This window comes from Patiria miniata, unplaced genomic scaffold (assembly GCF_015706575.1).
Source record: "Patiria miniata isolate m_02_andy unplaced genomic scaffold, ASM1570657v1 HiC_scaffold_25, whole genome shotgun sequence".
NCBI lineage: Eukaryota > Metazoa > Echinodermata > Asteroidea > Valvatida > Asterinidae > Patiria > Patiria miniata.
In genome coordinates this window covers 14,466,310-14,485,443 of record NW_024037064.1, presented here as the reverse complement: position 1 = coordinate 14,485,443, position 19,134 = coordinate 14,466,310, and positions in this window count along the sequence as shown.

Genomic DNA, 19,134 nt, shown 5'->3' with positions numbered 1-19,134 from the left:
GCCCTGTAACTCCTTTTCTAGATTTAGAGCCCCATAAGCTAGTGCACAACTTCTCTTTGCCATACAACAGTGCATAAACTCAATAGACCAATCAGAAACAAGGATCCCTTATATGAAAAAATGTGGGTGACTCACAAGTGTTCTAGTGTATTTAAAACATACAGTTGGTATTGTATTGTATTGTATTGTATTGTTTTATTTTCCATTTGTCACAAATTAATATTATGCACATGTGGGAGAACGGAGTATTTCCCCTTTAACACATTGGATTGTGTAGACTTCATTGATTTGTGTCCATACTTTCATGAAGTCCCTTTAATGTTAAGCACACACTGTATCTGGGCAGATGCCACTTAACCCATGTAAACAACTGTATCCATTTTCAACCATGGGAATATAGTACCTGCTTTTGCGAGCTTTGGAAAACATTTTGCTTATTAAATGGGAAATTTAGCTTTACATAATTGATTATTATTTCTTCTTGAAATGTTTATGGGACATATTAAAGTCCGCCCAGCTAGTACGAGTGTGTAACAAATTTTCAGGGTTCTCACTATCTCTGCTTTTCGCTTTCGATGAACTGAAAGACGTGGAAGGTTGCTGGAAATTACAGGCCATATTCTTCCTTTTGGGGAGATGATAGACATCCCGACAGGATGCCATAAGTAAGTTTATAGTTTATTCCTTCCGATGAGGAAACTTTTAGCTGAATGGCTTGATGATTAAAGCTGGAGAAAGTGTGCTATTGGGGGTGTACGAATGGCTGTTTTTCGTAAATAATAGTGTGTATCGTAGACGTGCAACCAACTCGGCCCTATATTGTTTTTTGCAGTAGGCGGTTGTGAGTGAGAGCAGGCTGGCTTGGGGTTTTTTGTTCTTTACTATACCGATGTTTTCTACCATGTGCCAATGCTAATTGATGATCAATAAAGACGAACCGAGATAATTAAATGATGAGATAATCAAGTTCAAGGTCAGTGAGTGCAGTCCAGAGTTGTTATTCCATCCCAAGGGTACACACCCTCAACCCCCGAGGTGGAGTCCACACCCCCTCCCTGATAGGAGACAACTAGATCCTATTCCATGACACAAATGCAATAGTTTATTTACCACAATAATAACTAAACTTAATAGAATGCTAATATATGCACAACACTTTGATCAATTAAACATAAATGGTCACAGATGGGGGAACCAGGAAAAAAGCCTAAGCTTATACAGAGCCTGGTCCCGTTTGTGAATAACATGAAATGAACAATTATTCTAGCTATGGTTTAAAACAGTGGTCAATAAATTAATTAATTAATTACTTGGCATAAAAGTAAAAAAAAACTGAAGAAAAATAAAATATACATGTACTAATTTACAATATAACATTTGATTATGATGGAGTGTGACATATTCAAATGTGAATTATGGGTGCACGTCTTATATAATACCGGGAATAAGTATAGGTTTTAAGATTTTTTTTGAATTTATGCACAGTCCGAAAGAAGGGTATAGGGATAAGCTGATTCCAAAGAAGGGGGCCCTGGTGTAATGTGAATTTTTTTTGGCTGATCTTGTTTTATGTAAATGGACATCTAGATTCCTCACAAACATGGACCTGATATTTGTAGGTAAAAGGTTACCTTTGAATTTAAACATTAGGATTCCTAGATGGTATTTTTACAGTTCAAACATGTTGAGTGTTTTATATTGTCAAAAAAGGGGCGAAGAGTGTTCTCTGAACCCGGAGTTTGTGATGAGTCTCATCAGCTTCTTCTGTACTATAAATAATTTATTCAAAAAAGTACTATGGGTATTTTCCCATGCTTAGAATTCCATATTGAAGATGGGGTAATGCAAGTGTATTATAAATAGAGAAGAGGACATTTCTGGGTAGTGTATGTCGAAGTTAACGTAAGTACACCCAATAACTGGGAAATTGATGTGTGAACCTTTTGGCACTGTAATTTCTATGAAAGGTTACAGTCAATTATGACACCTAAAAATTAGAAATGATCTACCTGGCTTATCTTAGATTTATTAATATAAATATTAATGTCAACAACATCATTGTACTTTTTTGAAAATAACAGAAAACATGTTTTCTTTTCATTTACCGACAATTTGTTACATTCAAACCACATGGAGAAATTCTTAAGTTCTTTGCTTATAATTAAAACAAGCTTAGTTGAATAAGAGTGACTAAGAAAAACGGTTGTGTCATCCGCAAATAAAATAAAAGATAACAATTTTGAAGAGTTACAAATATCGTTTATATATACACATGTATAAGGAAGAGTATTGGACCTAGGATTGAGCCTTGTGGTACGCCACAAGTAACCGACTTAAGGGTTGATTTATTATTTGTCCATTCAACAAACTCTTTCCTGTCACAAAGATAGTTTCTAAACCAGCCAAAGGTCTTCCCCCTAACACCATACCTTTTAAGGTTTGACGGTAAAATGTCACGGTTAACAGTGTCAAAGGCCTTAGAAAGGTCTAAAAACAAGCCTATGGTGTGATTTGATTTGTCCATGGATGAGCTGATTTTGTCAACAAGGTCAATTAGGGCCATCTGAGTTGAGAAATTAGCACGGAAACCGTACTGAGAGTCACATAGAATATTGTACTTAATTATAAAGATTTGCGAGAGGCGATTTGCAACTAGTCTCTCAGGTACCTTGGAGAGACATGGTAATATTGAAAGAGGGCGGTAGTTGCAAATTAATTGAGGGTCACCGTTTTTGAATACAGGCATTACGTTTGCAATTTTAAATTTATTTGGTACAATTCCAGTCAATAAAGATAAATTAAAAAACTTTCAACAAGGGCTCAGCTTAATTCCGTCACAGTTGTAAGCAGGAGGAAAGTGACATTATTTGGCAGAAACACTCGGACACTTTCGACAATGTTAACTTTGGGAATCGAAAAGTATTTGGCAGGAAAAATTGACACTTTGGCAGGTCGAATCGGACAGTATTTGGCCGAAAAAAATTGGACAATGTTTAGCTGGGGAAATCGGACAGTAATAGACAGGTGGAATCGGACAATCTTCAGCAGGAGGAATGGGACAATATTTGGCAGAATAAATCGGACACTTTAGCAGGAAACATTGGACAATGTTGTTTAGCTAGATGAATCGGACAGTAATTGACAGGTGGAATTGAACAGTATTTGGCAGGGGGAATCAGACAGTATTTGGCAAGAAAAATCGGAAAGTACTTGCCATGGGGAATCGGACATTATTTGGCAGACAAATCGAACAATGTTTAGCTGGGGGAATAGCACAGTATTTGGCAGAAAAAATCGCACAATAGATGTCAGGGGGAATCGCACAGAGTTTGGCATGAAAAATCGGAGAGTGCTCGTCGGGGAGTTGGACAGTGTTTGGCAGAAAAAAATAAACACTTTGGCAGGTGGAATCAGACAGTAGTTGGCATGAAAACTTGGACAATGTTTAGCTGGGGGAATCAGACAGTATTTGTTTTGCAGGAAAAAAATTGACAGTAATAAGCAGGAGGATTGGGACAGTATTTGGCAGGTGCAATTGGACAATATCATATTTGGCATATGGAATTGGACAGTATTTTGCGGGAAAAAAATAGACAGCAATTAGCAGGAAAAATTCAACTGTATTGGGCAGGTGGAATAGGACAATATTTGGTATGAAAAATCGGGCAATGTTTAGATGGGGGAATCGGACAGTATTTGGCAGGAACATTTGGACAGGAAAATAATGGCATGTGAAATTAGACAATATTTGGCATAGGGATCGGACAGTATTGAGCAGGATGAATGGGAAAGTATTTAGCAGGAAAAACAGAAACTTTAGCAGGAAACTTTGGGCTATGTTTAGCTAAGAGAATCGGACAGTATTTGGCAGAACAAATTGGTTAGTTCTTGACATGGGGAATCGGATAGTATTTGGCATGAAAATTGACACTTTTGCAGGTGGAATCGGATTAAACTCGGACAGGACTTGTTAGGGGCAATCTGACAGTATTTAGCAGGACGAACGGAACGATGTTGGGCTTGGTGAATCTGACAGCGTTTGGCAGGAAAAAATGGACAGTACTTAAGGGGAATCGGACAATATTTGGCAGGAGAAATTAACACTTTGGTAGATGGAACCGGACTGTATGTGGCAGAAAAAAAATCGGACAATGTTTAGCAAGGGGGAATCGGACAGTATTTTGCAGGAAAAATTACACAGTATTTGACAGGTGAAATGAGAAAATATTTAGCAGGGGCAACCGGACAGTAATTTAGCAGGAGGAATGTGACAGTATTTGGCAGTTGGAATTGGACAGTAATTGGCAGGATAAATCGGACACTTTAGCAGGAAACTTTGGACAATGTTGTTTAGCTAGATGAATCGGACAGTAATTGACAGGTGGAATTGGACAGTATTTGGCAAGGGGAATCAGACAGTATTTGGCAAGAAAAATCGGAAAGTACTTGCCATGGGGAATCGGACATTATTTGGCAGAAAAATCGAACAATGTTTAGCTGGGGGAATAGCGGACACTAATTGGCATGTGGGATTAGACAATATTTGCAGGGGATCGGACAGTATTTAGCAGGATGAATGGGACAGTATTTTATAGGAAAAAACGGACACTTTAGCAGGAAACTTTGGGCTATGATTAGCAAAGAGATTCATACAGTATTTGGCAGAAAAATTGACACTTTGGGAGGTGGAATTGGACAATACATGTATCATAGTTGGTATGTGGAGTCGGACAATATTTGGCAGGAAAAATCGAACAGTGATTGTCGTGGAGAATGGGTCAGTATCGAGCAGGAGGAATGGGACAGTATTTGGCAGGACCAATCTGACACTTTAGCGAGAAGCATTTAAAAATGTTTAGCTTTGGGACTCAGACAGTATTTGGCAGGAAAAATTGACTCTTTGGCATGTCGAATCGGAGAGTATTTGGCCGATTTTTTTTGACAATGTTTAGCTGGGGAAAACAGTAGTTTACGGGTGGAATCGGACACTATTAAGCAGGATAAATCGGACAGTTTAGCAGGAAACATTGGACAATGTTGTTAAGCATGGGGAATTGGACAGTATTAAGCTAGAGGAATCAGACAGTAATTAAAAGGTGGAACCGGACAATATTTGGCAGGGGGAATCAGACAGTATTTGGCAGGAAAAATTGGAAAGTACTTGCTATGGGGAATAGGACAGTATTTGGCAGGAAAAAAATCGCACAATACATGAAAAGGGGATCGCACAGAGTTTGGCAGGAAAAAAAACCCTGGCAGGTGGAATCGGACAATATTACGCTGGGGGATTGTTTTGCAGGAAAATTGGACAGTAATTAGCAGGAGGAATGGGACAGTATTTGGCATGTGGATTTAGACAATATTATATTTGGCGTGTGGAATCGGACAGTATTTCGCGGGAAAAATAGGAGAGTATTTAGCAGGAAAAATAGAACAATACTTATCACGGGGAATGGGACAGCATTTGGCGGTGGTTAGCTAGGGGAATCGGACAGTACTTGTCTTGAAAAAAAAACTGGAAAGTAATTGGCATGGGAAATAAAACAGTATTTGGCAGGATAAATTGGACACTTTAGCAGGAAACATCGGACAATGCTTAGCTTGGGGAATCGGACAGTATTTGGCAAGTGGAAGGTACTTGGCAGGAAAAATCGGACAATTTTAGCTGGGGGAATCGAACAGTAATTGGCAGGGGGAATTGAACAGTATTTAGCAGGAGGAATGGGACAGGATTTGGCAGGATAAATCGGGAAATTTAGCAGGAAACATCGGACAATGTTAGCTTGGGGAATTAGACAGTATTTCGCTGGAGGATTCGGACAGTAATTGACAGGTGGAACCGGAAAATATTTGGCAGGGAATATTGGACAGTATTTGGCAGGAAAAATTGGAAAGTACTTGCCATTGTGAATCGGACAGTATTTGGAAGAAAAACATTGGACAATGTTTAGCTGGGAGAATTGTACAGTATTTGGCAAGGAAAAAATGTCATGTACTTGTCAGAGGGAATAGGACAGTGTTTGGCAGGAAAATTAACACTTTGACAGGTGGAATTGGACGGTATTTGGCAGGAAATATCGGACACTGTTTAGCTGGGGAAATCGGACAGTAATTGGAACGAAGAATCGGACATTAATTGGCAGGGGGAATTGGACATTATCATTGGCATGTGGAATCAGACAGCATTTGGCGGGAAAAATCGGAGAGTATTTAGCAGGAAAAATCGAATAGTACTTCTCATGGGGAATGGGACAGTATTTGGCAGGAGCAATCGGACACTTTAGCAGGACACTTCGGATAAAGTTTAGCTGAGGGAACCGGACAGTATTAAGCAGGAAAAATCGAACAATACTTCTCATATAATTGGACACTGTTTGACAGGAAAAGTTTGACAATGTTTATCAATAAGAATCAGACAGTATTTGTCTGGAAAAAAACGGACAGTAATTGGCAGGCAGGCGGACAATATTCAGCAGGAGGAATGGGACAGTATTTGACAGGATAAATCGGAAAATTTAGCAGGAAACATCGGACAATGTTAAGCTTGGGGAACCGAACAGTATTTAGCTGGAGGAATGGGACAGTATTGGGCAAAATAAATTGGACACTTTGTCAGGAAACATCTGACAGTATTTGGCGAAAAAAATTGGACAGTAGGCCTACTTGTTAGGGGAATTTGACCGTTTTTGGCCGGAAAGATCGGACAATGTTTAGCTGGGGGAATTGGACAGTATTTGGCAAGAAAAATAGGACAGTACTTGTAAGGGGGAATCGATAAGTGCTTGGCAAGAAAAATTAACACTTTGGCGGGTGGAATCAGTTAGTATTTTGCAGGAAAAATCAGAGAGTCTTTAGCAGGAAAAATCGGAAATCAAAGAGTATTTTTTTTTAGCAGGAGAAATCGAACAGTACTTGTCAAGGGCAATAGGATAATTTGGCAGAAAAGTTTGACAATGTTTAGTTATGGGAATCAGGCAGGAAAAAAATGTACAGTAATTGGCATGTGGAATAGGACAGTATTGAGCAGGACGAATGGGACAGTATTTGGCAGGAACAATCGGACACTTTAGCGGGAAACTTCGGACAATGTTTAGCTTAGGGAACCGGACAGTATTTGACAGGAAAATGTGGACAGTACTGGTAATGGGGAATCGGCAAGTATTTGGCAGTAAATAAATGACACTTTGGCAGGTGGAATTGGACATTATTTAACAGAAAAAAAATCGGACAATGTTTAGCTTGGGGAATTGGACAGTAATTGTCAGGAAGAATCGGTCATTAATTGGCAGCAGGAATCGGGCAGTATTTTAGCAGGATGAATTGGACAATGCTTGATGCGGGGAATCGTACAGTATTTGGCAGGAAAAATCGGACAGTACAGTCGAGTCTCTTGATAACAAACTCGTTCGGACCTAGCCAAATTGTTTATTATATCAGAATTGTATTAAGAGGAACATCAGTCCCATTCATTGTGCACATAAATGCACAGTCGGGATTTGAGAACTCGGTCAGTAAACAGATTTGGCTAGTCAAGTGTCAAATTAATCTATACAGATTTATTTACACTCCCAAGGTTCACCATACACTATTTCTTCATTTACAATTCTTTTCAATATTAAAATCTTTGTAACAATATTCTCCACTTGTTCAAAAGACTTTAAAAATGAACCCGAATTCGAAAGCAGCCACACACCAATAATCTTATAAAATCCAATACACCAATAAATCACCCAGTACACAAGGAGCTCCAATTACCAAGTTATTAACAAACACATCAATAAAAATCAATTTATGACTACAACAAGAGCCTACATTAAAAATTAAAGAAATTCGACTCACTCTGCCAAAAGGGCTGAGCTACATGTACCACCAAGGCAAATTTCCCCAAGATGCCACCAAGGCTTAACCATCAAATTAAGCCACACAGGCAAAGTATGCCACATAGGCAATTTACGCCACCAAGGCAGATTACGACACCTTAGGCAACAAGATTACGCCACTGAAGCCACAAATTACACCACTAAGGCAACAAAATTACTCCACCAAGGCCACAAATTACGCCACTGAGGCAACAAAATTACTCAATATTCAATGCAAGAAATGTCAAAAAAACCTTAACCCTCCACCAAATGTTCAATTTATTATCTTGCGTTCGCTCATGTGTCCACACCAGATGTGCAGATCCACCGTAGCTGTAACTTAAGTACACAGGGTAGCCATGCCCACCAGCGAAGTGCTAGGTAGCCACGCCAAAATCAATCCTCGGCCAATCACACCAGATCACAGAGCATCTCCACACTGGACGAGAATCGTCTAGCGGCAAAACCATCTGGTCATTAACCACCACATACTAGTGCCCTCTGCAAAATTGATAGACCCAACTCAAAATAGTTGTGCATTTCAATACACACTTACAATAATGCTAAAACCCTTAGAAAATACAAATATTTCAGAACCCGAAGAGCAAATAAGGTTCCGATAAAAGTGTAGAAAATTATAGCTTGCTAAAATTGAAAAGAGCTTGTCCACTGGCGATGTTGCAAACGCAATAGGCAGCGAAACAACTGACCATGGGTAGATGTGGAAGGCACACTTATATACACATATCTACACAAACCGCTGCCTCACGCTCCAATGCACATTACTAAAAGGCCCCACCCAATTGTTTAAATACCAGTCCATTGTGAATACATACCCTCTGGAGTCTAAGATGAATACACATGTTACTTCGAATGCAAATTAATGACATCACAGCATAAATGAATATTCAACACTTGCAAATCCAGCAAAACAAATAGTGCAACAAACTTTAGTGACGGCAAACAAAATTGGGGAAATATATTACTCAATCTAATTTATATACAATTCAATCTGGCTCAACTCTGACACGGGACCAAGGCTTTATGTTTGTTATAACCAGAATTTTGGCAGGTGGAATCGGACAATATTTGGCAGGGACAATCGGACAATATTTGACAGGTGGAATTTGTCATGATTTGGCAGGTGGAATTTGTCATGGGGTATTTGGCAGTGAAAATTAACACTTTGGCAGTCGGACAGTATTTAGCATTAAAATTTGGACAATGTTTAGCAGGGGGGAATCGGACATTATTTCGAAGAAAAAAAATAGTACTTGTCATGGGGAATGGGACAGTATTTTGCAGGAAAAATTTGACAAAGTTTAGCCAGGGCAGTCGGACAGAATTGGCATGTGGAATTGGACAATATGTAAGTAATGTTGCAGGCGGAATCGGACAGTATTGAGCAGGAGGAATCGTACAGTATTTGGCAGGAACAAACAGACACTTAAGCAGGAAATTTCGGACAAAGTTTAGCTGAGGGAACCGAAAAGTATTTGGCAGGAAAATTAGGCAGTACTTGTCGTGGAAAAGATTTGGCAGGGGCAATCGGACAGTATGAGCAGTAGGAATGGGACAGTTTCTGGCAGTTGGAATTTGACAATATCATATTTGGTGAGTGGAATCGGACCTTATTTGGCGGGAAAAATCTGATGGTATTAAGCAGGAAAAATCGAACAGTACTTGTCACGATGAGTTTGACAGTATTTGGCAGGAAAAATTTGACAATGTTTAGATGGGGAAAACGGACAGTATTTGCCAGGAAAAATTGGACACTAATTGGCATGTGGAATTAGTTAATATTTGGCATGGGGATCGGACAGTATTGAGCAGGATGAATGGGACAGTATTATGCAGGAACAAACGAACACTTTAACAGGAAAATTTGGGCGATGTTTAGCTAAGAGAATCGGACAGTATTGGGCAGAACAAATTGTAGTACTTGTCGTGGGGAATCGGACAGTATTTGGCAGGAAAATTGACACTTTGGCAGCTGGAATCGGAAAAAAATCGGACATGACTTGTCAGGGGGAATATCACAGTATTTAGCAGGATGAATAGGACAATGTTCAGCTTGGGGAATCTGACAGTGTTTGGCAGGAAAAATTGGACAATGTTTAGCTTAGGGAATCGGACAGTATTTGGCAGGAAAAAAATCGGACAGTACTTGTCAGGGGGAATCGGACATTATTTAGCAGGATAATCGATTTGAGGCAAATGGAATTGCAGCTTCAAATAATATATCACCGCTGGACTGTTGACAAAGCTGGTAGGAAGGTTAGCCATTCCAAGTCACTCCCCTTGCGGCCACAATGATTAAGTGCATAAACTAGTTCACTGTAATTGAACTGTAACTGAAAGTTCGAGCACACGGTCACTTTTGCTTGAGCAGCCGCGCAGTCGGGTCTGGCAAGAAAATGTTGTCTTGCTGAAAAAAATTTCCAGTTGATATTTTTGTTGGGCGAGCTGCCTCTTGGCCGGTCGATAGGGTGAAGTGAAGGTGGCGACAGCCTCGATCGTCCGTCCGGCAGGTTCAAATCCCAGCCACCGGTTGACGTGTGAGTTATCAGGTGGTACACGGGACACAACGCGTAGTCGACGGTCGTTGCAAGTACTGCGGTCCCATTGTATACCGGTGGGACTGGGGAGCGGCATCATTTTTGACCGTCTGCTAGCTGCGCCATTCATGCATGCTTCGGTCGGCCTGGAGGGAACTCGTCTATATGACGACTTTGGTGTTGCAAGTCCATTCATGTCGAACTCCTGTTTTAGTGGTTTACAAGTTCCCATTGCTTGTAAACACCAGCGTATATGCTGGCAAATGGTCAGCGCATGTTAAGGTGAAGTTCCTATCTATCGCTTGTATGGAGTGGTTTCCATTTGTGCTTGCATTGAAACAATGAACAAGGATAATTTTTGACCTAAGTATTGTAGCTCCATGATGGTTGGATCTTCATTAGACATTCGTCCAAGTGTCTTCAGTTGATCATGCGCTCGTGCGACAATTTGTTGTTGTTTGGACAGTGTTTTAAGTTATATATTCAGTTTATTTATTGGCATGAACAAACTTTTACAAAACGCCTTTGACCCGGCCCCTCGCACGAGCCTGTTGGAGGGCTTGATATCTTTTTAGTACCGTGCACGCCAAGAATTGCATGCCGAGCGTTGTCCCTTCATGCTTCAGCTTGTTAAGTTCATTATATTGTCGGTATCTGCTTATGCCCCTGCTTCGATTAACCTAATACGTATCTGGATTTTCATCAAATTTTTAGTAGCTGAGTTATCCTCAAACAAACAAAAATAAAAAAAAAACAAAGCACTTTGTAGTAAAACGTTGATAGACGACGCTACATCACTTTGGTATTTTATGCCGCATTGTGTCGGCCTATAAAGGTTGTTTGCACTAATCACGTTGATGCTCGCCTTTATCGAGTGGCCTTTTTTGTTGCATTTTACGCGTTTATTCGCATTTTACTGCCCTAGTCCTGCAGTTTGCTTTCCCCGCTATGTCACTCGATGTTGCCGTTGTGAATGATACTCCATTTAGGTTTGAACTGGAGCTGCGTATTACAAAAACTGACCAGTTTATGGTTACGTTATTTCCATCCCAGCCTTGCAATCTCGTGATGCCATGCTTTGCCATGCATTGCAGGCGGCTATGAAATTTATTGCTGGTTCCACATTACCACTTGCTTCACATATTTTTTTTATGTCTCATTTCGATGAGAGCGCGGTCACACACGTCATGTGCCTTTGGGTTTGCCGGCCTGGCCTCACAATGACAGGTTTATCACATTTAGGCCATTTCGTTTATATTTACCGTCGTTACACTCGTATTTCGCCCAGTATTTTTAAACAAGGTCTATTTCCCCAGTATTAATGGAGTTTTCAACTTTTCCTTTTCTGTTTTCATAAGTTTCAGGGCAGTGACAGGCCGATTGGGAAAGTTGGCACATGGATCTATGAAAAGGAGCGTGTAGCTGTAAAAAGGATCTCCATGGTTGGAGACGCTTTCTTGAACTGGTTTTGCGCGGGTGGCGAGGTCATCGCCCTTGATAGAGATCCTCCATTGCAAAAGCTGGCACACATGCGGATGACTCGGTACATTGAATCTTGCGCTAAAGGCATGGTCTGCGGCTTCGTCATTGCCTGACTTTATAGTTCAGTGTTACAGGTCGGCTCCATTGACTTCGGCTTGGTATACACAAGCAACTCTTGATTCTCATGGCGGGCCAGTGTGTCTATGCATGGAGAAAGAACAGCGGGACGCACGGAGACACTTTACTTCTTCATTATTTTCTTTTCCGAACTTCTGCCAAGCATCACCTACATAACAGTGTACCGAAATGCGCTTATAGGCAATCCGCTATTAGTCATTCGCTCATTACGCATAATTCCCTGTTCTGGAATGCATATAGGGAGTCATTAATTTTTGGCTGCCTCCAATTAATTGTTGGGTTATACGATCAGACAGATTAATATTAATAATGATAATACCGGAGTCTTTATATATAGCGCAGGTATCTACCAACAATTAGGTATACTCAAGGCGCAGGACATTAAGTCAGTTTTTCAAAAAGGTTAATGAAAAATATGAGACCCATTGTGTAGCACATTTCAGGGTTTACAAGCCAGGTTTTGCAGCCACTGCCAGAAACACTGGGGAAAACCCATTCTCTCAGTAACTGACTCTTATCAATAGGTGTTACTGGTTTCTTTTAGGTGCGTTGCACAACACACGGAACATACGGCTTACGTTCAATCCGAAAGGCGAAGCGATAACGGTAACGTGCCTTGCTTAAGAGCACAGGAACCATGTTCCCCCGGTCAGGATTTGAACCCATGTACCACGGCACACGAGTCGAACACCGTAATATTAGGACCTGACCAATGAAAGTTGCTCGTTTATTTTGGGTAACCGATGCTAAACACTATTTGCATATTGCTATATACATGATTATGTCTATTTATCCTCGGTTGCATACGACCTGAGTCTATTAGGCGGCGGTTATGTTGCGAAACTCCGTCCCGCAGCATGTCCGTTTGGCGGGAATTGCATTCCAAGACCGCAAATAGGCCTCAGATATTGGCCAATTATTATTTATGATGCTTCTGAGATTCGGGGGGCAAAGCACTTGACCCCCTTCCTTTCGGTATTTAAGGCACAATAAGTTTAAGGGATTAATCACAAAAGGCATGCAGTCTGTTTGCTGATTGATATATTCATAAGTTACACTTGAAGTTTATATGTCATTATTTGAGCAATATCGCTAGCAAGCTAAGGCCGAAACACGGCCACAAAAATATTGCTTTTGGTATTAAGATATTGCTTTTAATAGTTGGCCCTTGTGATATGGTTTAATTGATTATTAGTTGCTTCTTATTATATTGCTCGTGGTAATTGTACACCTAATGAGGGTTCCATTGTGTATCATTATTGATGATGGTATTAGCATATTTGAGGGCGCCCTTTTGATGGAGTGACACGAAAGAAATTTTGCTCCGCTAAATTTTATCCGTTTACACCAACAAAATCGTTGCTAATCCTTGTGAATCTTCGACATCGACTTCTCCAACCAAAGAAAATTACTATATGTAGCCTTCCTACTGCCTCTAGTGCAATTATGCCTCCCAGAAAGGAGAAAAAAGAGTCAACAACGACCGAGTCATCGACACTACCAGATGGCACATGTACAACACATGCTACACTGGATGACGAAACGCAGGCAAAATCACCCATGATTGCAGAGAGTTCCCTGAAGGCGTTACTGCAAAGTGAGTTACGAGATCTTAAATTGGGGATCCAGGAAAAACTTGACATTGTAATATCCAATCAGCAGTCACTCATGCGCAGAATGGATAACATGGAATCATGTCATTCAGAGATGGAAAAATCGATTGAGTTTACCTACTGCGGCCATTGTCGAAGTCCGGGCAGAGAACAAAGATTTGGTCTCCAAGCTGAATAAAATGTCAACGCAGCTCGAAGTTGCTGAAGGAAAAGTCGCCAGTCTTGAAGCCTCAGCCCTAAGACTCGAACGGTACTCGAGGAGCTACAACCTCAGATTCGCGGGATCCCTGAGCAACCTGACGAAGCCCCTGACTACGCCTACAAAAAAATCAAAGAAATACTCAAGAACAAGTGCGACCTAGAGCCTGAAATTGAGAACGCTCACCGCTCTGGACGTTCATCTGGATCATCTGGCAGACCTCGACACATTCTTGCAAAATTTATCCTACGCCCAGAACGCCAGGCAGTGATACTCCGGGCCAAGTCAGCCCTTGCCAGTTGCGGCATCTACTTAATCGAAGACCTACCTGCAGCTGACGTCGCTACAAAAAAAGAGCCTGAGGGAGGTCATGCATAATGCTTACAAGGCTGGCAGGAAACCGGTTTTTCGAAACGGTCAACTGTATATCAGTGGGCAAAGGTATACTCCTCCCCAACCTTCCAGGACTGTTTGAACTTTCCACCTTCCAGGACTGTTTGAACTGTCCACCTTCCAGGACTGTTTGAACTTCCCAACCCTAAGCTCCAGGACTGTTTGCTCCAGAACTCTCCACCTGGAGTGAGTAAATATGGCATTCAATTTCCAAATGCTTTGGTGTATTATATATTATACAATATGTACGTAAGGAGCAATATGACTTTTGTGTCATTTCCTCTACTGTTGATTATTAATCATACTGTCACATAACCCTCACATTGCTGGCTATATAGGCCTATAAGTTACTGAATTTATACCTGTCATCTTGTATGTTAATGTACTGTGTGTTATTTGTCTGTATTGTTCTTTGTATTTGATCTGTTGCAATTTATGTATGCCTGTTAAATATCCCTGTAGTGTTTGTGGTAAACCCGTTAAAAGTAATCAAATTGGGAATTTTGTGTGACTACTGTGAGCTTTGGACTCATCTTAAATGTACCAATCTCAATCATATTGATTACTGTACCTTATCCAATAACGATGAAGCTTGGTTTTGTCCACATTGTCTAGCTACTATCTTTCCATTCAATGATTTGGATCCTGCTGAATTTGAAATGGTAATTTCTGAATTGGATTCACGAGACAGAAGGGCTATTAATTTTGACACCCTGACTGGATTAAACCTAAGTGATCTTGAATCGCCCTTTATTGATGATCCTGAAAACTCACAGCCATCCACAGTTAATTCTTGTTATTATTCTTGTGATAAATTTAGAGATCTTGTTAATCGTGACCCTCCTGAAAATTTTTCGCTTCTGCATTTAAATATAAGAAGTTTATCCAAAAATATTGACAATCTCAAATTTTTTTCCAATCACTTAATCATAATATTTCAGTAATTGCCTTAAGTGAGACTTGGTTAAATGACAGTTCTACTATAAATGTTCTTAACATGCCAGGGTATGCACTGCTGACTAAAAACAGAAATGGTAGAGTTGGCGGTGGAGTTGCCTTATCCACAAAATTGTCTTATGTTCCACGCCCTGATCTAGATGCTATGAGTGATGATTCTCTAGAATGTATTTTTGTCGAAATTGTTACTCCTAGTAACCACAAAAATATTATAATTGGGGCTATATATAAGGCGCCGGATGTTATCTTTGAAAAAATTTCTTTCTTGCTTCCAAATTCTTTTCGACATAATATCAAATGAAAACAAGTATAATTTAATCACTGGTGACTTTAATGTAAATTTACTCAATCTTGATCACAGTAGCCAGCCACAGGAATTTTTGGATGTTATTTTTTCTTCATCCTGCATACCACTTATTAATAAACCCACTAGAGTTACAAGCACATCAGCCACCCTTATAGATAATATCTTTTCAAATATCCTACCTGCTCCAACATCTGCAATAGTGCTAGCAGACTTATCTGATCATTTCCCGATATTCACTTCTTTTCCATTCACTAAAAACAACTCAAATCCTGGAAACACTTTTGTAAGAGATTACTCGCATGAAAATCTATTGAATTTAAATCTGCAACTTAATTCCAGCGATTGGAGTTCAGTCCTTAATGCACACGATGCCAATTCACCTTTTGTTAATTTTATGAATATTTTTAATACAAACTTTGAAAAGCACATTCCCTTTAAGCGTAGCAAGGTAAATTCGCGCAAACTAACTCCAAAATCACCCTGGGGCACTGTCAGCCTATGTAAATATATTTGTCATAAAATAAGCTTTATCATAGATATATTTCTAATCCTACTGGCGCAAACCGTTCTCAATATGTACGCTATAAAAACGTATTGACAAATGTTCTTCGCAATGCCAAGCGTAACTATTATGCTAAGCAATTTAATAAACAAAAGGAAATATTAAAAATACTTGGAAAATAATAAATAGTGTATTGCAAAAGAACCAGCATCCCATAATCACATCTATTGATACTGAAGAAACGTCCATGAACAATCCGCAATTTATATCTGATCACTTTAATAATTATTTTGCCAATATTGGTAAGAACCTTTGCGACCAGATTCCATCCAACAATTATAATTTTTCTGACTACCTTAATAACCCCAACTCAAATTGTGTTTTCTTCTCCCCTGTCACAGAAGGAGAGATCATCAATATTGTATGTAATTTGCCTAATAAGAAAAGTGCAGGGGTTGATCAAATCAATTGTTCATCGTTAAGTCAGTGATCCATGCAATCTCCATGCCTCTGATGGTTGTTATAAATCTATCTATTTCCACGGGCGTAGTGCCAGAGGATATGAAGATTGCAAGGGTCACTCCTGTTTTTAAGAGTGGTAATCCTTCCCTTGTTAATAACTACAGACCAATTTCTATTCTTACTTCTTTTTCAAAAGTTTTAGAACGTGTGATGTATAAACGTACAGTACACTTCTTGAAAAAAAATAATATAATCTCAGATAACCAGTACGGATTTCGAGAGAATCATTCAACCTCACATGCTATAATTAAATTACTTGACAAAATAACTAATGATCTAGACTTATCAGTTACTACCATTGGCATATTCCTGGACCTCTCCAAGGCATTCGATACTGTCAACCATGACATACTTCTTTCCAAATTGGATTACTATGGCATCAGAGGAATTGCCTTGGAGTGGTTCAGGAGTTACTTATATAATCGTAAACAGTTTGTCAAGATTAATGATGCTACTTCTTCTTCCTGTAACATTTCTCATGGAGTGCCACAAGGATCGATTCTAGGCCCCTTACTATTTAGTTTATACATCAATGATCTTGAAAAATCTTCTGATTTACTTTCCTTTATTCTGTTTGCCGATGACAGCAACTTATTTTATAGTCACAACGATCCAAAGGTACTTTTTGATGTAACTAATTGTGAACTTGGTAAGGTTTCTACATAAATCAAAGCAAATAAATTAACTGTCAACATAAGGAAAACAAATTTTATGATATTTAGCAAAAAGAAATACCGAATAACCCCTGACATATTTATTGACAACATTAAAATCAGCCAGACTGACTCGGTCAAGTTTTTGGGACTTCATATTGATAATAATCTCTCTTGGAAAACACATATTAACCATATTTGTTCTATTATATCTAGGAACATTGGCATTATTTGCAAATTGAGAATTTTTTTCCCATTTGACATCTTAATGACTTTATATAATACATTAGTTTTACCTTACTTAACGTATGGCATACTTGCATGGGGTCATTGTGGTTCTGGTCTGATGAATAGGATACTTAGACTTCAAAAAAAGGCTTTGAGAATAATCAACTCCACAACTTTCCAGGAGCACAGTGATCCTCTTTTTCAGAAATGTAAAGTATTGAAAGTAAATGATATTTATTGCCTTCAACTTCGAACCTTCATGCATCAACTTAATAATTCTAAACTACCCAAATCTATCTGTTCAATGTTTATAAAAAATGAGAATATTCATCACTATTTTACAAAGGCAATGTACTGAATTCCATCGGGTATTTCCACGAACTAAGCTTGCTTCAATGACAGTAAAGCATGAGGGTCCCAAATTATGGCATTCACTGGATACATTCATTAAAAAATATTTGTAGTCAATCATTATTTAAACATAAATATAAGGCTCACTTGCTGAATAATTACTTATAATTACTTAATCATGTTTAACGGGTTTACTACGTACTCATCAGGTTACTCGTCATGTTCATGTTCCCTTGTAGTAAATTGTCTGATGTATCTGTATGTGTTATGTGTATGTAGTTTGTGCATGTGTGTTAAATGTAATTGCTGTAACTCACATTAAATGAACAAATCAAATTAACTTATTTAATTACAAATGTGGGGTCACTACTCGACAAGCCTTGCTTTTTAGAGACCCCCATCCACATTATTATGATCTTATGATTTTCTCTGCATATTGTTCTGTATTGTTATGTGGTAAATAAAGTAAGATTGATTGATTGATTGATTGATTGATTGATTGATTGATATTAATTATGTTGCTTATGGCTAATTGCAGAGTTCCGCTTTGGACCGGAACTAACCGTGTCAGTACTGTATTGCTTATAATTGCGGTTCTGCTATCAAGCTTTGAAGGGGAGCAGACTTTGACAAGATTGATTTAACTATACTTGCTAAGTATAATTGCAGTTCTGCGCTATCAGCTTCGAGCGGGAACAATCTTTGATACTATTGCTAATTACAGTTCTGCGCCATCAGCTTCGGGCAGGAACATTCTGTGATAGTATTGCTAAACAATCTGTGATAATATTGCTAAGTATATTTGCAGTTCTGCGCTATCAGCTTCGGGCGGGAAAAATCTGTGATTATATTGCTGAACAATCTGTGATAATATTGCTATGCATAATTGCAGTTCTGCGCTATCAGCTTCGGGCGGGAACATTTGTGATAATATTGTTGAAAAATATGTGATAATATTGCTATGTTTAACTGCAGTTTTGCGCTATCAGCTTCGGGCGGGAACAATCTGTGATAATATTGCTAAACAATATGTGATAATATTGCTCAGTATTGCAGTTCTGCGCTATCAGCTTCGGGCGTGAACAAGAAGTTTGGCATATTGAATAAACGGCTGCTCAGGCCACAGGTAACAAAAGAATGGCGAGTGCGCAGCCTCTGATTCCCGTCTCTCGAGTCTTTGGTAGGATGCGGGGATAAATGGGACGAAGCTTAGCTTGGGGTATCGGACAGTATTTGGCAGAAAAAAATTCGGACATTGTTTAGCTGGGGGAATCAGACAGTACTTGACAGGTGAAATTGGAAAACATTTAGCAGGAAAAATGGTACAGTATTTGCCAGGATATATGTAGTGGATACAAGAGCACCCTCACTT